The sequence below is a fragment of the Lepidochelys kempii genome, chromosome 2 (genome assembly GCF_965140265.1).
Source record: "Lepidochelys kempii isolate rLepKem1 chromosome 2, rLepKem1.hap2, whole genome shotgun sequence".
In the NCBI taxonomy this organism is placed as follows: domain Eukaryota; kingdom Metazoa; phylum Chordata; order Testudines; family Cheloniidae; genus Lepidochelys; species Lepidochelys kempii.
This window is the reverse complement of record NC_133257.1, coordinates 71,601,888-71,615,462: the sequence shown is the minus strand read 5'-3', so window position 1 is coordinate 71,615,462 and position 13,575 is coordinate 71,601,888. Positions and strand designations below refer to the sequence as shown.

Here is a 13,575-nt window from a genome sequence, read left to right as displayed (position 1 = left end):
CCAACCGAGGATGACGTGAGAAACAGTTGAACAGAACCAAGCAAAGTCTAAGGCTGTCACAGACAAGCGGCGGGGTGCTAAGGAACCAAAGTTTGTGTGTGGTTCCTTTGTTAGAATACAAAAACCTGGAATTTTACACAAAGGGGACCATAAATTCACAGCTCGTCTTAAAATCATAAAGCAGGGACCTTACACCTATCGACTTTCTGATGGGTGGGTATGGAATGCTTCTTGTCTTGCACCTGCCTATGCACCAAGAGGAGATTATGCCAACACCCAGTCTGCACTGGAAGACTTCACCATAGTACCAACACAACAAGACATTGCACTGGAACGGGGGCTTGAGAGACGGCCTGTCAGACCGAGACGACCACTTGTCTGGATTAGAGACTATGTTATGTAGTATCTACAGTGTTCTCAGTTTAATATTTCTGCCAACAGTATAGTGTTTTGTTTCAGATGTTTATTTTAATTGGGAGAGTTTAAGAGAGGAGGGAATGTGGTGTTTAGATGCTGCTTGTAATTATTAGAACTGGGAACACGGGCTGTTGGGAATCTGAAGGGACAGGAAACAGAAGGAGTGGGGGGGAGGGGAGTTGAGGAGGCGGAGTGAGAACTACAGAGGTTGCAGTAGCAGCTTGGTAAAGAGGTTTCCACTTGAAAAATAAAGTCCTGTTGAAGTTTGTTAGTACCTTGCCTGGTTGCTACAACACCCTGCCTGGGCAAGAGAACACTCCCAGCTGCTGAACAAACAGCAGCAGCAATACTGGACGCTCCCTCTCCGGCTGGAGAGCCTTGGTAGCTTAGTTTATTTTGTTATCAATGACCAGCTTTATTGGTGTCTCTAGCTGGTAGGGGGCTGGCAAGGGGTTTCTTGGCTGTCCTGGTTACATGGGGCAGAGCAGGGATTCCCCCCTACTTCTTAATGTGGCATTTGGCTGCCCCCCTAGTCCTCCCTTCAGGGCTCTGCCTCCCTGGGGGTACAGCCCAGATCCCCTTAGCCCCTGCAGAGGTGAGTTGTCCTGGGCAGAGTGAACCTGCTTCCCCCAGAGCAGACCTTGTCTTGAGAAAAGGCTTCCATGGAACTCATTCCACAGTGCCCAAGAGGGGCAGTTTGGTCTCTCCAGCCATAGATAAGGTTATTCTTTATACTGATCAAATCCCAGCAGAGATCACCCCTCCCCTAAATCCTTGGGCTCAGCTCCCAGACAGCAAAACATCCAAACTGCTCCTGGGATCACTAGGGGCTCTGCTGTAATTGCTGGCTCAGAATTCTCTGAGCTTCACTTCGATTATCTCCATTGGCCTGTGTGCACACATTTTGTCTACCTGGGGTTCCGGGAGGAAGGAGGTTGGGGTGGGGTGGGGAATGGAACAGGTGGAATCTGTGCATTTCTAGACAGCTCCAATGACAGCTCTGCCCTGTGTAACCAGGACAGCCAGAATAAACTCAGCTGCTAAGGCTCTGGCTGGAGAGGGAGTGCCCAGTCATCCTTGTTCAGCAGCTGGGAGTGTCCTTTCACCCAAGCATGCATTATACACACACATATACACACGTTGTTGAATTCTGTGGAAATTTTATTTAGTGACATTTGACACCTTTTGAATGCTTAAATAGCAACATGTAGTGACTTTTCAGGGTTTCTCTGGAAACTTCCTCCGCAGTGGAGTTGGCAATGCTGCTAGAGCCCCATGATGGAAGAAAGGAGCAAGAAGTAATACATAAATAAAATAATCCAAGATTCTTTGTGGGCCAAAACCTGGTCCCACTGGAACCGTTTGAACCCCCCTTCCCACAGTCATGTTTCAGCCCCTAGATACTATAGTAAGATTATATATCAGACCCTAGGAAAGTAAAGGAACGTGGCATTGATTAGTTCTAGCCATTACTATAATATTACAAGTCTTCAATTTCAAATATGAGTAGGGGGACAGTTTTTTCAATGCAATTTAAGTATTACTACTATTTTTGATTTTATCACCATTTTTACAGTGGAGGATTTCAATCATTTATTAATCTTCACGGAACCCTATGAAGCATGTATGCTACTACTTCGCCAGCTACCTTCGAGACACCACTGACTTCCTGAGGAAACTTCAATCCATCGGTGATCTTCCTGATAACACCATCCTGGCCACTATGGATGTAGAAGCCCTCTACACCAACATTCCACACAAAGATGGACTACAAGCCGTCAAGAACACTATCCCCGATAATGTCACGGCTAACCTGGTGGCTGAACTTTGTGACTTTGTCCTTACCCATAACTATTTTACATTTGGGGACAATGTATACCTTCAGATCAGCGGCACTGCTATGGGTACCCGCATGGCCCCACAGTATGCCAACATTTTTATGGCTGATTTAGAACAACGCTTCCTCAGCTCTTGTCCCCTAAAGCCCCTACTCTACTTGCGCTATATTGATGACCTCTTCATCATCTGGACCCATGGAAAAGAAGCCCTTGAGGAATTCCACCATGATTTCAACAATTTCCATCCCACCATCAACCTCAGCCTGGTCCAGTCCACACAAGAGATCCACTTCCTGGACACTACAGTGCTCATAAACAATGGTCACATAAACACCACCCTATACTGGAAACCTACTGACTGCTATTCCTACCTGCATGCCTCCAGCTTTCACCCTGACCACACCACACGATCCATCGTCTACAGCCAAGCTCTGCGATACAACCGCATTTGCTCCAACCCCTCAGATAGAGGCAAACACCTATAAGATCTCTGTCAAGCTTTCTTACAACTACAATACCCACCTGCGGAAGTGAAGAAACAGATTGATAGAGCCAGAAGAGTTTCCAGAAGTTACCTACCACAGGACAGGCCTAACAAAGAAAATAACAGAACGCCACTAGCCGTCACCTTCAGCCCCCAACTAAAACCCCTCCAACGCATTATTAAGGATCTACAACCTATCCTAAAGGATGACCCAACACTCTCACAAATCTTGGGAGACAGGCCAGTCCTTGCCTATAGACAGCCCCCCAACCTGAAGCAAATACTCACCAACAACCACATACCACACAACAGAACCACTAACCCAGGAACTTATCCTTGCAACAAAGCCCGTTGCCAACTGTGCCCACATATCTATTCAGGGGACACCATCACAGGGCCTAATAACATCAGCCACACTATCAGAGGCTCGTTCACCTGCACATCCACCAATGTGATATATGCCATCATGTGCCAGCAGTGCCCCTCTGCCATTTACATTGGTCAAACTGGACAGTCTCTACGTAAAAGAATAAATGGACACAAATCAGATGTCAAGAATTATAACATTCATAAACCAGTTGGAGAACACTTCAATCTCTCTGGTGACGCAATCACAGACATGAAGGTCGCTATCTTAAAACAAAAAAACTTCAAATCCAGACTCCAGCGAGAAACTGCTGAATTGGAATTCATTTGCAAATTGGATACTATTAATTTAGGCTTAAATAGAGACTGGGAGTGGCTAAGTCATTATGCAAGGTAGCCTATTTCCCCTTGTTTTTTCCTACCCCCCCCCCAGATGTTCTGATTTAACTTGGATTTAAACTTGAAGAGTGGTCAGTTTGGATGAGCTATTACCAGCAGGAGAGTGAGTTTGTGTGTGTACGGGGGTGGGGGGGGGGTGAGAAAACCTGGATTTGTGCTGGAAATGGCCCACCTTGATTATCATGCACATTGTAGGGAGAGTGGTCACTTTGGATGAGCTATTACCAGCAGGATAGTGAGTTTGTGTGTGTGGTTTTTGGGAGGGGGGTGAGAAAACCTGGATTTGTGCAGGAAATGGCCAAACTTGATTATCATGCACATTGTGTAGAGAGTTGTCACTTTGGATGGGCTATCACCAGCAGGAGAGTGAATTTGTGTGGGGGGGTGGAGGGTGAGAAAACCTGGATTTGTGCTGGAAATGGCCCAACTTGATGATCACTTTAGATAAGCTATTACCAGCAGGACAGTGGGGTGGGAGGAGGTATTGTTTCATATTCTCTGTGTGTATATAAAGTCTGCTGCAGTTTCCACGGTATGCATCCGATGAAGTGAGCTGTAGCTCACGAAAGCTCATGCTCAAATAAATTGATTAGTCTCTAAGGTGCCACAAGTACTCCTTTTCTTTTTGCGAATACAGACTAACACGGCTGTTACTCTGAAACCTGTTTTCATGAGTGAACATCGAGACACAGCAAGGTTGTCTGTGGAAGGTCTCCTGACTCCTAGTTCATACTCCAACCACAAGACCATCATTCAGCAAGATATCTATTGTACTTTTTAGCTTACGATGTAAATAATACATGGTTTGTTTACATGTTTACTGTCTATTTGCTTGTTGGGAGCATGTGCAAAGGAACAATTCTGATTATACAGCAAGGTCAAAATGATAGAAATTGTCACTAATTAGCTGCCCCAATTTTGAGGTCTGCAAGTTGAAGTCAATGGAGGCTCTCAGTTCTTAGCACTTCTGAAAATCAAGTACAAGGTGTCTCAATTTGGGCAACTCAAAAATTGACACAAAATTAGTGAACTTTTCTGCAAATTTGTTTTAGTTACTTTAACAAAATTTCTTAGAAGTACTCTATACATGAGTGAGAATTCCTAAGTCTAGTAGGAATGCACAATTCTGACATTTCTATTTAGATGTGTCTTTAGGGGTTTGACATTTGGGTATATTCAAAGACTATTGTCATGAGATTTGCAAATTTCATCTATAGCAATGTTTTGCTTCTTCTACCAGGCAGAACAGCTTGTTGCCAGGAAAATGTCAACATTCTTTTGGATAAAAATGTGTTTTTTGTAAATGTGCCCCAGGTTTTGCAAAGAAACCCCATTTTTGCCAAGAAAATTATCCTTTTGAACAAAAAGAAAGAAATGAGGGACTAAGGGGTTGGCACAAAAGTCGGCTGTCTATATTTAATTTTCGCAAGCTTAATTTTATCAGCCTTCAAAAACAGAAGAGAAAAAAATTATGGAATTACAGTGTTGATAGTTACACATTGTTGGCTACTATCTTCATTATTTTTGAACTACCTCATAAGGTAGCAAAAATAAATTACCTACACCAGTGGTTCTCAAAGCTGGTCCGCTGCTTGTTTAGGGAAAGCCGCTGGCCCGCGCCGCTTCCCGCAGCCCCCATTGGCCTGGAGCAGCGAACCGCAACCAGTGGGAGCCGTGATCAGCCAAACCTGCGGACGTCCACCAGGGGCTTTCTGAACAAGGAGAACAATTTTTCTCCCTCCTCCTCCTTGTAACAACCTTTTATGTACTTGAAAATGGTTATGTCCCCTCTCAGTCTTCTCTTCTCCCAACTAAAGAAACCCAGCTTTTTCAGTCTGCCCTCATAGGTCATGTTTTCTAGATGTTTAATCATGTTTGTTCTCTGGACTTTCTCCAGTTTGTCCACATCTTTCCTGAAATGTGGATCCCATAACTGGACACAATATTCTAGTTGAGGCCAAATCAGCATGGAGTAGAGCAGAAGAATTACTTCTCATGTCTTGCTTACAACATTCCTGCTAACACATCCCAGAATGAGGTTTGCTTTTAGCTTTTTGCAACAGCCTTACATTGTTGACTCATATTTAGCTTGTGATCCACTGTGACTCCCAGATCCCTTTCTGCAGTACTACTTTCTAGGCAGTCATTTCTCATCTGTATGTATCTATATGATGTATCTATACTGTTTATTTCTAAATTTGGACTGGGTCTCCATGACCCTTTCTCCTTATGAATAAAGATTGTAAGCTTTCTGAAACAGGGACTGTCTATTTTTCTATTTATAGCACCAGCCATTCTGTCAACACCGAGTAAATAATATCAGCAAGAAATAGACACAAGTTTGAAGACTACTTTTAAACTTGCTGGGGTCACTGAGAGCAAAGAATTTCTCATTTTTTTTGGAAGGAGTAGGGCTGCCCCAAAATTATTTCAATGGGGCATCTATAGGGGAAACTATTAGATGTGCAGAAGATATGATTCCCTGCTTTCATCCCTTATCTATGAGCGAGAGCAATCTAGTTTAAAGTTCTCGGGTTTTAGAAGAATATTAGTGGTTTTGGGCAATGGGCTTAAATTGCAGCAATGGTAGTTTAGGTTGGACATTAGGAAAAACTTTCTGTCAGAGTGGTTAAGCACTGGAATACATTTCCCAGGGAGGTTGTGGAATCTCTGTCTAGCCTGCTCTTAAAATTCTCGAACGACTAACACCTGTCAGAAATGGTCTAGGTAATATTTAGTCCTGCCATGAGTGCAGGGGACTGGACTAGATGACCTCTTGAGGTCCCTTTCAGTCCTAGGATTCTATGATCATACCCAAGTAGAGGATTTAAATAAATTTGTGGTTCAGGGATTTTTATTTTGATAACTCTTTTGGAATGAATTATCCTTATTTTTTTAAAATGATTTTTAGGAGGGATTTGGAAGAAGAGAAAGTTTGGTGCAAAGAAGAGGGAAAAAGTTCCAACCACGAAAAGTGGCAAGGAAGAAGATGCGGAGACCAGATGGAAAGTGATGCATAGGAGGAACACAGGCCATGGAAAAGTGAGTTGGAGGAAGTGTAAGTAGATGTGCAGGCAGGAGGAAGATTGTTGAGGCAAAGATGAAAAGTTTGAACATGAAATTGATGTTGAGAAGCAAGTGAAGGATTCACAGCTGGGACAACTTGCTAGAGCAGTGGAGAAGGAATATTACTCAAAATGCTGCTGCTGAAACAGAACGGGGCAAAGTGAGAAACAGGACAGCCAGTTACAAACAGCTTTATGAAGGCTGGCACACAACATGTCTGCACAGCCCTTCCAGAAGGCCACACTGCCATGCTCTAACATTCCTTTCAACTCTTTGTGGTTTTTCAGTTTTCCCCACACTCCTGGGTGGGAACACACACACACAAAGATTTTCAAAAAGTAGTGCTTACAATTAGACTCCTAAATCTATATTTAGACACTTAAATTGGCTTGATTTTTTTTTAATCACCCAGCAGTTCCTTTTGCAGATTTGCATGCCAGTAAGCTGAGAGGCATGCCACATGCTTTTTGGTTGAGCCCCTTTATTGTTGGCTTATGTCACTTCTGTACCACGTTACCCACAGCCAAAAGGAGGTACATGATATTCTTCTCTGTGCTACCGTACAGATGTATACAGATGGTCTCATAAGTTTTTTTTTTAAACTACTGTTTACTTTTGAAAGATCTCATCCAGACTACTTTTTGCTGCTGGGCTTCAGCAATCTTTGGAGGGCCCCTATGGTAACATAACAGCTGTAAACCCACACTGAAGCTGTGGTTGTACCAGGCCGCCCTCCTTTTTGTCTCATTAGCTCAAATGACAGGTCTGTGTGGTGGAGCTAAAGGCTGGTAACCCATGTGGGTGTTAATACAACTCCACCCAACAGAACTGTTTTTTAGGTTGTTTTTATAAAAAAAAATAGGAAATTACACATGAAATACTATGATAAAAGAACATTAAGATTGTAAATTCAAGCAGTTAAAAATTGGGAAATGCCAGAATTAAGGTCACCCATGTGAACTTAATTCAGCACCTGTGTGCATGTGAATTATGATACTCTTTAATTGCATACTTTTTCCCTACCTGACCCCTGCCTCATTCAGTGCACAGGATGGAGCTGCTCTGGGGATGAAGCAGGGCTGTAGGATCCCTTCTCCCACTGCTGCAGAAATTGGAAGGTGTGTAGAGAATGAAGCAGAGGATTACAAGATGAGAAAGGACTGTCTCATAGAAGCCAGGCCAGGTTCTGCTGGAACCCTGCCTACAAGGCAAGCTTCCTTTGGAACCCTGTCTGATTTCCTAGCAGCTCATCCATCCAGCTCCTTGGCAATCTGCCTGCCAGCCTGCTGGGGAGCCCAACCTTCTGTGGTCTGCAGCAGCCCACCAGGCAGATTGTTCCAGAGTCAGGGACCACAGGGCTTCCAGAGTCTGTGGCTCTGGGCTAGTCCATTAGGTGACCTGCCCTGGAACTGGGGCTCCATTCCTTTTCCCTAGAAATTTTCAAAAATTGTTGGTCATTCTGAACCTAAGCTAAACCAAACTTTGAAATATTGAAATCCTTTGTCAAACGGAATTCTTTTTCTCTGCTAGACTCAACTTCAAAGACACAAAAGGGGAGTGTAAAGGGGTTCCACTCACCATAGCTGCACCTCCTCGTGGCTGGGTCCGGGAATTAGTTTTTGCCCATCTGGTACGCCCATCTGGTACTCCCTTCTGCCAGTTGTTCATGCTGTACCTCCCTCCCCACTTCTCCGTGTGACTCAGGGTGCTCCCTTTTCATGACTTGGCCCCCCAGCCAAGTCACTATGTAGTCTCCTTCTGTTCCCCTTCCAGGATAACAAAATCCCACCCAAAAAGCTGTCTGTATGCCATCTCAGGCAGTCTTCTGTTTCAACTCCAGGTCCTATGCTGATATGGGAACTTGGCTTCACCCTTTACTCTGGGTCCCAGTCCAGGGACTCCGTGACTAGCAGCCTAGGTCTGCTCAGTCTCAGACCCCATTGTTTGCCTGGGCTCTTTCCAACCCCACCTCTCTATCTCTGTGTTTTCCTCTGGAACATCCTCCTCTCCCTTTGGTCCAGACTCCCCAGGGCTTCCTATTCCCCTAGATTGTCTCCTTTGTGCTGGCCAATTCCCTTTCCTTCTAGGGAGTGACTGCAAAACTCCTCTCTACAGCCCCTTCCTGCTCTTGCTTTCTAGCTTTATTACCTGCCCCCAAGGTGGGCTTCATCTGCCATTAGTACTTATCAAGCCCTGGCTTTCCTCCAGATGCAGCATATGAGGTTAATTCAACCTATCTGTCCCACATTAATATACTCAGGGCTTGTGTGGGGTGGCCACCCCATCACAGGAAGAGCAGAAGCCTAGAGATTGGGCATATTTCTCCTTTTTATTTACAATGGAATTGTATCAGTATAACAGAGTATAATTGGGGCCATTAGTGTTCCCTTAGAAAAGATTTTAAGACAGTGAGAAGTATCTGTCAGAGATGGAATTATTTTGACTTAATCATTTATTTTTAAAGATGGGTCCCAGGATACGCAACTGGATTGTTAAAGGGGATAAGCTGATATGTTTTTATTTAACATGAAATTACTGAAAATCCTTCTTTTAAAAAAGACTCAAAGACAAAGTTATTGCTTCACACATTAGTAGATCAATATATCAGACTTTTGGCACAGCTTTTGAAGATAACTGGCATTCTCTACTTTTTTTGTAAAAATTAGTTACAAATCAAAGCTGTATATATGTGCTTCCTTACTATTTCTTATGTAGTATGTTATTGACAAGAATAAGGAAAGTATTCTTTAAAAATCACTAGACAGACACTAAGTATACTTATTAAAATAGGAATATATATTTTAAAAAGTAGGGTCATTATCTCCCCTTCTTACATAAGTAGTACTCGACTTCTCTTCAAAACTTGGTTCTGGAGGAATTCCTGTTGCAGTGCATTTCTCCCTTGGAAGCTGAGGGCTGTTGACAGTGCAGCCCAGGCTAGGGAGTGAGGCCATTCAACCACACATAAACCTGATGTCCATGGGAACAACCTGGCTTGACCTATGTGGAATTGGTTTCTGCAGGGCTCACACACCAGCACTGACAGCTGTGATTTTGCTATTAGCCCCCAACAGTGCTCATGCAACCCCTTGAAACTTATGTGGCCCCACCATAGTATGAAAGCTCCTCCCAAATATTTAAAAATAGAGTCATTATTTCTCACTTTCTCTTCCTTCCCAGTCTGGAGGAAAAATTAATTAGTTTGTATGTGTATAGAGTGGAAGAGACGTTCAGTGAAGATTAAGTCAAGCCTTTTTCTTTCTGGCTTGTGTTCATACATTATCCCCAGTAATGATGACTCTTCAGGCCAAATGCTGCCTGCACTTGCACCAGTGCCACCTTATTGCCTTCCAGTTGTTTACAGATGTATAACGGAGGGTACAATTTGAAAATAATGGGTTCACACAGATGTCCTGTAATTGGAATTCAACAATTCTATTGATGTTGCACAAACCAGAATATAATCCAGTTTCTTCTCCCACAGCTGTGGTGGCTCAGCCGGGAAGACATTTAATGAACTCTTCCTTTTTTCACTGAAGTACACAGGGAATAGATTTGCTGAGTAAGAAGGTGCTATTTTTACACAGTCCCTTTTCAAATGAGACCTGCACTTTAAACACATTGAGCAATCTGAACTAAGCAGCCTGTCAAACATCACTCCTAAGGCTGCACAACAGTGCATGCAAGAAACTGTGCTTTAGGTCAGTTAAATAATTTAAAAGCTTCCCCCTTATCCATTTTGCTTTGGGCTAGCTGCAACATTTACTGGGAGCTGAGAACATTTCTTCATATTTCTCAGGCTAGCCATGCAGAAAGCATTTAGTTTGTTAGGTTTTACCAGTGTTTGGCAATATGCTTCTCTCTTTTTGCATACATGCAGTGTAGGGATTATTGCAAAAATCTAGAATTATCTGCATACTGATGGAAATATTCCTTCTGTGTTTTTAAATCTCTCATATCCAGCCCTATTACTATAGTAACTCAACACCTCATAATCTTTAGTATATTTTCCCTCCAACACCCCTGAGAAGTAGGGGAGGTCTGTTTTCCTTAGCTCATTCCCCCATATATTTAAGCCTCTAGTGGAGCAGGGAACCTGTAGTGGACCCTTGGACCAGCCTTCCTCTCCTGAACACAAAAAGATGTTGCAGGGTGCTGTTAGTGTACTTGTGTGTGACTAACGGTTCGAACTCTCAGTGACTCCTTTTACAGCCTTTATCTTTCAGTCAGCGTAACAACGTTTTAAAAGTCTATTAATATTTTTTGTTTACAATTTCAAAGAGTTGTGACGGGGTTGTGTGCAACTCCATGATTAAAGACATTTGTTTTCCCAACCAGTAGACAAGAGTTTGATTTTTTTGGCTAGAATATTTTTCACTTTCTTAACCTTAACACTGTGTAGTCTCGCTGAACGTTTACCAAGATCGTCTAGACCTGAAAAGAACTTTAGGGCTTTCGTCCAGTATGTGGTTCAGCAGGAACAGCATTAATAGTCAACTCATATTACATCCAGTTTGCATTTGTTGGTGTGGTCAGCCACTGTTTCTCAACTAGAGACTTCTGCACCGTTAAGAAAGTGAACGTTTTTAGTGGCCAAATTGGATATATTGTGCTTGAGGCACAAAACAACAAAAACAACAGTTACTACTATATTTAGAAACACAAACACTTCCAAATAATGTGAACAAACCCACCAGGGGCTGTAACCTCCCCTTCCAACAGATTCCTTGACAACACTTTGGGCACCAGGAGAAATGTGAAAGTAAGGTTATGGCTACACTGCACTTAGAGATGAGATTGCAACATATCTGGACATACTTCAGCTAACTTCTAGCTAGTGTGAATATCAACAGCAGTGAAGTTGCGACAACGCTCACTTCAGTACAGGCTCCACAAGCTTGTCCAGAACCTTAGGTAATTGCTTGGGCGGATGACCTGCACTTAGGTATGTCTACATGTGTTGCAATCACACCTCCACTTGCAGTGGAGACATAACCCAAATGCTTAAAAATACACAATAGGATTTAGAGCTACCTTGTACTTTTCTACCACACCCTTCTCCCCACTCGAGGAAAATATTTGAAATGAAGACTCCAATCCTACAAACACTTAAGCATGAGCTTCACTTTAACCACGTGAGTCATCTTATTGACTTTGATGGGACTATTTGCATGGTTAAAGTTAAGCACATGCAGAACTGTTTAAAGGACGAAGGTCTAGGAGTTTAGTTATGAACATAGCCTCTTTTAGGTTACTCTTTAAACCTGCGTAAATCTTAGCGATTGTGCCTTTGTGGGACTATGATCAGCTGTGATGGATCAGCTCAAATATGATCTTACTGCAAATTTATATAATTTTATATGCTATATATTTTAAAGGTAAATTAACCAGAGAGGTTAAAGATGCTGTTGATTCAATAACTATGTAGCAAAGGTTAGCTAAGTAAGTTGTCTAACAAATTAACAAAGATCATACGCAGAACAGAGAACATCAGTGGAAGCTGGTTTCTTAAGTCTTGTTACAGCTACAACTTATAATTGTGTGTTAAAAATACACTGAACACAAATAAAAATGTGGGCCACTTAGCAAAAATGAGATAAAGGTAGAGAACTCCTGGAAGGCTCAAGTTGATAGCAGATACACTAAAGGGCAGTTAAAAAACAAATAAACAAACCAAATGAACTACCAACAGAAAGTGGGTGGGTAGTGTTGGCTTTCATAACTAAAAACCACAAAAACAAAAAGCAGCTCAGAAATAAAAGCTAAAAACATTTATGTCAGAACTTGAACTAACAGTACACAGATATGGTGGCATATAGCTGTCTTATTTTTCTAATATGGTTTGCAGTATAGGGATGTTTTTCTCAATTACACATTATTTATCTTATGGCAGCATTCATGGAGATTATACAAAAATGTTGTTAGACCTAATCTCTTGCTCAAAGAGTTTGCAAGCTAGAGACAAGGCACAATAGATTAATCATAGGAGGGCTTTTGCATGCTACTACAACATAAATACTAATTACACCTGAAAAAAATTACATTTAAAGTATGTTAAGGTTGCAAAGTCAAGCACTTCAGGTAGGAAACGCCAGACTTAAGGTTGCCTATGGAACTTTAGTTTACCCCCCCCTTTATGCTTATGCACAACGATACAGTCTATAATTACATGATCACATGAGATTTTTTTCCACAGGACCCTGCCTCATTCAGTGCACAGGTGCTCACTGGATGAATAGGTATTCAACAATTCATTTTATCCTCATTGTTCAACGTGTGGTCCCATGCCTTATTTACCGTATACTACTCACACTCTGCTCTGAAGACAGAATTATTCATCTTCTTATAGGCTTTTCTATGCTGCTCCCTAAGCACGTGTCATAAATATAAAGGGAAGGGTAACAACCTTCCTGTATACAGTACTATAAAATCCCTCCTCGCCAGAGGCACAAAATCCTTTTACCTGTAAAGGGTTAAGAAGCTCAGGTAACCTGGCTGGCACCTGACCAAAAGGACCAATAAGGGGACAAGATATTTCCAAATCTGACGGGGGGGGGGAAGGTTTTGGTCTGTCTGTTGTGTGTGCTTGCCGGACACAGATCAAGGAAGCAAGCAATCCAACTCCATTAGAATCAGTAAGTACTAGCAACGGAATGTGTTAGCTTATTTTTGTTTTGGCTTGTGATTTTCTCTGTGCTGAGAGGAAGGTGTATTCCTGGTTTTCTTTTTGTAACTTTAAAGTTTGGCCTAGAGGGAAATCCTCTGTGTTTTGAATCTGATTGTCCTGTAAAATTACCTTCCATCCTGATTTTACAGAGGTGCTTCTTTTACTTTTTCCCCCCTTTATAATAAAGTTCTGTTTTTTTAAGAATCTGATTGGGGTTTTAGTGTCCTACAAGCCCAAGGGTCTGGTTTGTGCTCACCTTGTTTATTTTTCAAGCCTCCCCAGGATATTTTGTGGAATAGGAACTCCAAGTGTTCCTTTCCCTAAATCACTTAGTGGTG

General features: G+C 42.4%; 1 long non-coding RNA gene across 1 annotated transcript in view; it reads left to right on the top strand.

The window, feature by feature from the left end:
- The window catches only part of LOC140906719 (uncharacterized), a 38,575-nt gene extending 32,054 nt beyond the window's left edge, over window positions 1–6,521 (top strand). The window contains exon 3 of the long non-coding RNA XR_012157220.1: window positions 6,416–6,521. This is a non-coding gene — a long non-coding RNA (uncharacterized lncRNA). The remainder of the gene's footprint in view (window positions 1–6,415) is intronic.
- Window positions 6,522–13,575: the final 7,054 nt, after the last annotated feature.